Genomic DNA, 6532 nt, shown 5'->3' on the forward strand with positions numbered 1-6532 from the left:
ATTATTATTCTGGGTCTCTGATTTATTACAAATATGTTCTCTAAAAATTTTATAGTCACCCACCTGTGCACCACCGTACTCGCAGTAAACACATAAGAAATGGAAAAGAACGCATTGAAGATCATAGGTATGCACAACAGCACATAGTTGAAGAGTTGAAAGCGCCCGAATTGCCCGATACGCACAAGGATGCCATCGAGCGTGCAATCATCCTCCACCTTCTTATTGTTAGCGTTCACCTGTTCGCTACCACTCGCCGTTGGCAGCGTGTGGTTCGTTATTTCAGCTGTCATTATTGTATATTTGTAGCGTAGCGATTTCGAGAGCGGAATTTTTTTTTAAGTAGCTGTTTTTTAGATGATCGACGCGCTAATTTGAGTTTTTTGAACTGTTTCAAAAACTTAGCAAAAAGGCAGTGAACGTAAATGCGCGCGCTACAACAGCACAACACTACCGCACGGCGCTCACCAGATGAATAAATGAAGTGCCGTGAGCAATTTTAAACTCGAACAGGCGCATTTAATTCGGTGGCTAGTGCGTTGGCGTGATCGTTATGTGAGCTTGAAAAAATTTGTGTTAACCCAGTAAGCCATCTAGTTTACTAATGAATTTGCTGCAGTTAAATATTAAATATTGTACCTCAAGGAGGCGGCTATTTGTAGCACTATTCTGTCGATTTTGTGATCATAATCAACAATAGACTAAAAGGGATTAAAAGGGCTTCATGTTTTAGAAAAAAGAGAGAGATTCCACTCTAATATTATGGAAATGGCTCTAAGTCTGTCTAACCAGGGTGCGGATAATAACCGGCTTTTAGCTTCAGGCGCTAAACGGTTAAGCAGTATATCAAGCAACATTGATAAGCCTTCAACAAGTATTGCTAAAAGTCTTATAAGCAACATAGAAAAAATTTTAGATTCCGCCTGCGAAAGCGAAGCTTCGAATGTAGAATCTGACATTAAAAAATGCGAAATTAAAGCTCAATTGAAGGCCTATCTTAAAGAAAAACGAGCTCATCTCGGTGAAAATCGTCTCGATTGGTGGAAAACTAAACTAAAATACGACAAATTGATAGATCTGGCCCGCGAATATTTGAGCGCTCCACTCGCCAGTGTTCCAACTGAGCAATTGTTCAATGCAGCCGGCCTTATATACGAGCCTCTAAGAAATCACCTCATGGGAGAAAATGCAGCGAAATTACTTTTTTTGAAATATGATATGCTCCTTTTGAGCTTTGACTACTAGATTAAAATACTGTATAGGTTAAGTACTCGTTCAATGTTCTACATAGTAATTAACAAAACTTTTAAGTAATATAAACGACGACTTAAGCTGATTAAAATTTTTTAATGCTATTCCTAACATTCGCATTCGCATTCGCACATTAGCACATTCGCATTCGAATTCGCGAATGTGAAAAATATAGTTGCCTTCGACAAGTAAAAAATTTGTAATAGTTTTTCCAAATTTTTACTGGATGGCGTTCGATAACGACAAAAAAATATCCAACACACAAAAATTGAGAGAGCAAGCGTTCATTTTGATGCAAGAGAAGCGTTCATTTTGTACTGGCAAAATTTTAGTCAGCAAAAATTATCCAACACGAAAACATATGATCACAAAACATATGGTTGCAATTTCTGTAAGCAAACAAAATTGCATTTTTCGAGTTTTGGTATTTATATGCTTTTTGGCTGCCTGCTATGTGACTTTATGATAGTGCCCACTAGTTTTTACTTTTAGAAATGTTCCTGGCGAACATTGAACGTTCACTTTCCCTTTTTCTTCCATGGAGGCAACATGAATTTCAGTTTGTTAACAAATAAAACATAAACAAAGTCAGCTGGTGTGTCTTCTTCTTCTGGTTTTTGCAAGTGATTGCTAATTTCCTGTTCGTTTACTTTTTTGCTTTTTCCTCTCTTTGGGAGAGAATTTTCGCTTACGCTCTTGATTTTGATTGTTGGCTGGTGTTGGCTAATTTTGTTATCGAACGCAACTTATGACATTCGAAACATCCCTAGAGCGGTTCATACTTTCGCACTTTTGGGGGCCGAGCCGATTACATATGTATGTATATCATATTGCTCACTGGGTGCTATTAGCAACAATACCTACAGATGTATGTACATATTTACCTTATGCCAAGTGTACTCCTGTGCATGTATTATGCCTCTCGCGGTAACTGCACTAAAACTTCACACTGCTCATTATTGTTTTTAGCTATTGCTCGTGTTATCACTATTTTTTGTCTTTCTTGTTTTGTTTTTGATATTTCATTGAACAAAAATACTCACACACTTTTTTGTTTGCTCGTCTTGGCGGCTTATCGCCGGAAAATTGTGGCTATCATGTTTATACATACTTGAGGTACCATGCTGTAGACAAGCTCGTCAAGAGACGTCCATATGTGTGTACATACATATCTGTGTTCATATGGAAAAGTAGCTTATGTCGAATATCACAGTGTGGAGATATTCGTAATTTTATCGAATTTTTAAGCTAGCTTGTTCCAGTAAATAATTTGTAGGTGAAAGCATTATTATTAATGTCAGTTGAAAGCCTGGATAATAGTTTTAAAAAAAATCTGTAAAACCTATTCCCTATGAAGCTTTTTTTACTTAAGCGCTTTTTCTAAACTGAACTTTGCAATTTAGTGAATCTTAAGTAACTTAAGCGATTATATTGAAATAAATACCGTGAATTGAACAGTGTTAAATTAACATAAGTTGTTTTATTGAAACGCATTTACAAATATCAAAACATATAAGGAAAAAATACTTTAATTCATGAATGTATTTAATTAATTAAATGAATGCTATTTAAATAAATAGAAATATATGTTAATATTCAAGTAATTTCATTTAAGCTCATATAAAATGATGCGAAACATAAGCCTTATAGATCATAAATGTTTTTAAGGTATGTATATAATTATTCAAACACTTCATCATATTCAGTTAAGTCTGGGTGAAAGTCCAACATTTCTTGAGTTCTTAAATTTAAGTAAAAATCTTTGTAATTTTCGTCAATCAGTGGTAACATGTCAATCAAGTCCTGTTTCTTCTTAGAATTGATGCTTATAGGTGATATTATTAATTTTTATAGAATTGATTCCCTTTTTTCTTAAGTTAATTTTTCTGAATGGCGCATTTTAATTTAGGGAAGTTTTAAAATGAACTGTTCCAAAACCTTTGGTAAAGCGCAACCACTTTATGTCAGCCCAGCTATATTTCTGCCCATCTCCATCCACTTTTCTCCATAAGAAGCAATCTTTAGCAGCACTCGCAAAATCAATGAACTGGTTTCTACTCATCTCATTCACAATAAATTTTTTTTTACTCCAACAGTTCTAATAAATTGATACCAGTCTCTTGGATGATGGATTTTAATTGATGTGTTCTTCTTTTTCCTTTCTATGAGAGCATGATCACTGTCGCATTCCATATGCGTGTGGCCAGGGACCAAAAACTTATGATCAATTACGTTTAATGTTGTTCGGAGCAGTGAATATATATGGCAAACATTGTGGCAACAAAAGAATTTTTATTTTGGCCCCGGCAGCAGTCACTATAAAAAATAACCTGACTTATAGAGGGTTGAAGGCCTTTTAATACTTTAAATAAACATGACGCGATTTCGTTACCTCCGCGTTTTGCTAACGCCTCGTGCCACATATAGCAAAACGGTTGATCTGTAGCACAGTCATGGACAGTTAAATTGAATGTCCATAATGGCCTTTTATAAAATGAAAGCGACGATCGCAATAGTGGAGTGGGAAGACATTGCTGCAAATCGAAACAGAATACTTTTAAATTTACATGATCAATAGCTTTTTTCTTATCACTTTTTTTCAATTCATAAGCATCTTCCGCTTGTTGATGATGATCTGTTTGCTCACGTTTAAGAGCATATCTGCTTGAGAAGTGGCTATTTTGGCGCTCAACACATCACATTTATGGCAAGTGTCTAATTTTGGTTCTTTGAATTTTATGTTTTGTGTTTGAAAAATATTAGTAAATTTCGATAGTGAGACGGTATGATCATTGTCTTCGCAATAAAGCCTGTAAAGCGCAGAAATTGAAAGATCACTGGGTAAGTATTTTCGGGAAGTGTCACGACGAGTATAGTGAGATTCATATAAAGGGAACCTATTTATAAAATTAACCACTTCTGTTTCTTTCTCTGTAGATATAGTTTTTTTGTTTGGGGTTTTTCCACGAAGATCCCACTTGCCAAAACAGCTACGGCCTTCTATTTTCTTTTCTTATTACAGTTTTTATGAATTGATCGGTTTCCGATAAAACCGTTTTAAAACAGCGTTGACACACTAAAACTCGTTCCCCATGTGATATTAAAAGATATTTGTATGAATTAGGCCTGTTCCTTGGATTAGTAACACTTTTATCTCTGCGCACAGTTTTGGTTAAATTAATATCAATTAATCCAGCCACAAAAGCCAGCCGCAATTGGTACGACCCCATCTGCCAATACTGTTTATGTATTTCTTGTCGCTCTACCGGTAATAATTTATCTTTGCATTTATTTCTGCAGGATTGCAAATCACTAAGGGAGCGAGAAGGAACAATTTTGTGTACGTTTTGCCTTCATTACGTAGTCTCTGCTGCACAGATTTGGATATAGCACGATTACTGCTGTTTGCTTCTGTTCGCGAATTACTTTCCTAAAATTTAAGAGCATTGTTGGATTTATTTCCTGCAAAAATGAATTGTTACATGTGTACTTACATTACAATTTCCTTCTTCTGAATCTGTACTACTCTCTTCAATGTCACTACATTTATAATCAAGATCCAGAACAGAATCATCGTCGCCGAAAACATTAAAATCTTCCGAATATTCCATTTCGCACATTTTATGAATTAATGCGCAAAAATTGTTCCAACAGAGTTTTTAATGCGAGTAAAAAAAATTAAATTTGGCAATTGTTCTCAGAAACTGTGATTACATTTTTAAAAGTGTATAATACAGTTGTGGTTTTTAGTACAAAATGCATGAGTTATATGTAAATAAGTAGTTCATTTTCAGCAACTAACACTTATGTGGAAAACATCAGCAAAAATTCACTAAAAAAAAAAACTTAAAGCGAGATACGGTAGCGTTAATTTGCAGCTTCATTTCAGTAGAATCGCTTATACAGAAATAAGCTCATTAGCAATATTTTTAATTTTTTTTCAATCTGATTACATTTCACTATAACAGCTTATATGCACGTAAGGTAATTGCATGAAAGAATTTAATTTTATTAAAAAAACTAATTTTAACATAAGATGTTCGAAAAACAAAATATTTCTTTTAAAGGTGGGCATGACAAAAAACTCATATCAATTTAAGTTATTTAGTTAAATGATGATTACCAGATCAGAATATATAAATATAGATATGTGCATATAAAGTTATTTTAACTAATGCAATTTTTTTTTAATATACTTAAGCTAAAAAGTAAACTCGAATAACTTCACTGCAATACATAATTTTTCAAAACGGACTTCACACATTTATGCGCCTTAGTGTATAGAACGATTTCAATACGGTATCTCATTTCTCGCTTAAGTCGACTTAAGCTACTCTTCCATATGACCACAGATATGTACATATGTTTAGTTATATCGGCATATCAGATTTACGTGCACTGCTCTAATCACAAATTTGGGAGGTAAAAAAGATAATAAATATTTTAGTGAGTATTTGGCAGGTTGTTAAAACCTGATATACAAAGCTTGCGAATTCTAAACGCTTAACCTAATAGCCTAAAGATATATCACATTTCTGGGTATTAAATATACATACGAGGGACGTTCAATGTATTCTCGGTATCGGTGTTATTTCCTAGTGATGTTGGTAATTTAATAATTGCAATAAATAGTTACATTACTTCATGTTACAAATACAAAATTTCACATAGTTACGGTCGTTGAAGTTGAAGAAAATCGAACACCGCGCTGTGATTAAATTCCTCTCAAAATAAGGAAAAAGTCAAAAAACTATTTTCGAAGAAATGGTGGCTGTTTATCACGATTTTCCACCTTCATTATCTACGATTCAAACGTGGTAAAGTGAATTTAAAAGGGGCAGGGAGAGTATTGAAGATGACCCTCGCTCAGGCGGCCCCGTTACTGCCGCTACACAAGAAAATGTGGAAGAAGTTGAGGTCGTTGTACTGGAGGACGCCCGAATAAAGGTTAAAGTTATTAGCAGAGAGAACTAACCTATCCGTTGGTACTATACACACTATTCTTCATGATCATCTTAATCTCTCAAAAGTGAGTGCAAGGTGGGTACCGCGAATGCTCACATCACACCAAAAACAAGTGAGAGTGGAGTGCAGTAGAGTTTTTTAAGCTTTGTGGGGAAAATTCAACAAGCATTTTGGATCGTATTGTTACTGGAGATGAAACTTGGGTTCATCACTATGACCCTGAAAGTAAGCAAGAGTCTATGCAGTGGCATAGGAAGAGTGCAGACCCTCTAAAAAATTTAAAGTCACTCCATCCGCCGGAAAAATCATGGCCACA

This window comes from Rhagoletis pomonella, unplaced genomic scaffold (genome assembly GCF_013731165.1).
Source record: "Rhagoletis pomonella isolate Grant_MI unplaced genomic scaffold, Rhpom_1.0 Rhpom_scaffold_00005, whole genome shotgun sequence".
Taxonomy (NCBI): Eukaryota; Metazoa; Arthropoda; class Insecta; order Diptera; family Tephritidae; genus Rhagoletis; species Rhagoletis pomonella.